This window comes from Palaemon carinicauda, chromosome 37 (assembly GCF_036898095.1).
Source record: "Palaemon carinicauda isolate YSFRI2023 chromosome 37, ASM3689809v2, whole genome shotgun sequence".
Taxonomy (NCBI): domain Eukaryota; kingdom Metazoa; phylum Arthropoda; class Malacostraca; order Decapoda; family Palaemonidae; genus Palaemon; species Palaemon carinicauda.
This window is the reverse complement of record NC_090761.1, coordinates 38,352,266-38,354,867: the sequence shown is the minus strand read 5'-3', so window position 1 is coordinate 38,354,867 and position 2,602 is coordinate 38,352,266.

Genomic DNA, 2,602 nt, shown 5'->3' with positions numbered 1-2,602 from the left:
TGTGTGTGCGTGTTTTTTAAGAATCTAGACATTAAATAAGACCTCTTTGATAATAGTCCAGTCTATGGAATATAGTCTGAATTAATATTGTCTCTCTCTTGTATAGATTTATATATATTTATCAGTTTATTGGTACATGTTTATTTTGAAACTTTTTTTGGTGGGGATCTCCTTTTTGTTTTCATCTTTTCTCTAAACTCATCTTGTTGAAGTTTGAAGTCGCTACTACGGAAATCAGCTGCAAACTACATTTCATTAAAGGAGAAACTTTGAAAAAATTTTAACTTTTTGATATAAAGTCAAACTTAGCTTTTCTCATTTCTGGTATGTAAGAACAATGTGACCTGCAAAACTATTGGACAGATTTTTAAGGGAAATACTCTTCATAAGCTATAACAATAACTTTTTACTTGTAATGAGGAGATAAACTCGAAAATATGTACGAAACTTTTCTCTTCCTTTTCTTCAAAACGGGAAACTAGCTCAAACAGCTTGTTGAAAAAAAAAATCTTCATTTCAAAAGACCAAGTAGCTTCTAAAAATCTCTTTATTAGTCTATCCTACTTAGATAAAATTTATATATAAATATATATATATATATATATATATATATAAATATATGTATATATATGTATATATATGAATATATATGTATGTATATATATATATATATATATGTACATATATATATATATATATATTTATATATATATATATATATATATATATATATATATATATATATATATATATATATATATTGTCTTTTATATTCATCTGTACTCGTGTTCGTGGACATCTTGAAGGGACCGCTTTAAGGATCTCTATTCATCTTTGACCTTTGTTGGGCCCATGCATGTTGTAGGTCGGCAGCTGGGTCTTGCGTAACTTAATACACGAAGCGTGTTATCATTTTGATAATTAGGTACCATATTGCATTTATCACTTATTTCCCTTGAAGTTTTTTTTTTTTTTATGAAAACATAGAGATGTATCCCTGTCGTTATTAGAGATAAAAGAAATTAGGTTATTATCTTCGTTTCCGATTTCGGCTTGAAACTTTAATTCTTCTCATAGATTTTGCTGAGAAGCTGACGGTAGAGAAAGTTGTAGCTCTTGAAAATAATGCAATATTTTCGAAGATCTTATATTTCTTTGAAGGAGCCTGAATTTTGGAAACTTCAGTATCTGCACGTTTCTATTTTTATTTTCCTAACCATTTTTGGTTCCCGAAATATTAGTATGACATTGTACGTTCCACGTTTTCTTGCAGTATTTTATGAGAATTTTAAAATGTACAACGTATTGCAAAGGTCGCCATGTTTACTAAAGAGTTCTTCCCCAAATATTTTCTCGTTGCAGGTAACAAAGGCTTGAATTTTAATAAGACGCTGAAAATAGGAGATAACAGACAGCCACGTTTAATCTTACGCGGTACATGTTTGTTTCCTCTCTGGCTTTTGTATTCCATTAAACAATAATTACTCTGTACAAGTCTTATGTACATTTTAGCTGCCTTTTGTGGGCATTTAATCCGCTTATTATGTGAACTGGTAAATGTCAAGTTCTTTCTTCGTCTTTAGTCTTAGTTGTACTGTGAAACGTGTGGGTGTTTTATACTGTGGAGGTTTGGGAGGCATGACTTGTTTACTAGAAACTGTTTCCATGGATGACAATGATAACAACTATCAATGATAATGATATTCATGATAATGATAGATTTTGTTGTTATCAATATACTGGCAAATCTCAGGACTTTTCACATGTTTTCATTCGTTAACCTTAAGTACCTACACTTTGCTTCTCGAAGTGTGTCCCAAAGTTATTGGAAATTCTGTCTTCGTATACCATTCTCCTCTAGTTGAGTGGCTCTCCTCAATCAATGTACTTTCATCCATAAAATTAGTTCTAAAATCTTAAGATATACAGTAATAATTACTCACATTCTTTCACCGTCCCCAGGCTTCAATCTGCCATCTTAACTTCACTTCAATAAGTATCATTGCTTCTAAATACTTATTGACACTTTTGCCATTTTATTACCAATCATTGTCACAGCTGCTAAAGTAACCTCTTCCGTATAAATTTCTTCAAAATTTTAAATTCTTACCTGTTGTACTACAAGTGATCAATAAAAATGGATGTATTACATTATTGTAGATTATGTACGTTTACACCTAAATAATCAATTAATCGTTTATATGTGATTACAAAAACATCCTTCTCATAATCAAAACTGATCACTTATAATACAGTATATCACCATTTATACCCGAAATCTTAAATACCTTAAATATTGCCTTGATGTCAATTTCTGTAGTTATTGTATTGCTTAAATGTGTATTTGTCCTTTACTCTAGGAAAAGACATAAACAATTACTGCATCCTAACGGAAAGTCGTTTTACACGCCAAGGTCTTACTGTACACCTTTCAACTCTTCTGCCAATTTTCTCTGCACTCCTTTTGAATCTTCTATCAAGTATGTTTGTATGTTTGCATTCCTCTCTGCTCATCCATGAATTTCGTATCTATCCTTTTTTTATTTTCCATCAGTTCTGCATACACCCATATCTAGCCATCTTTCAAGTCTGATTACACTCA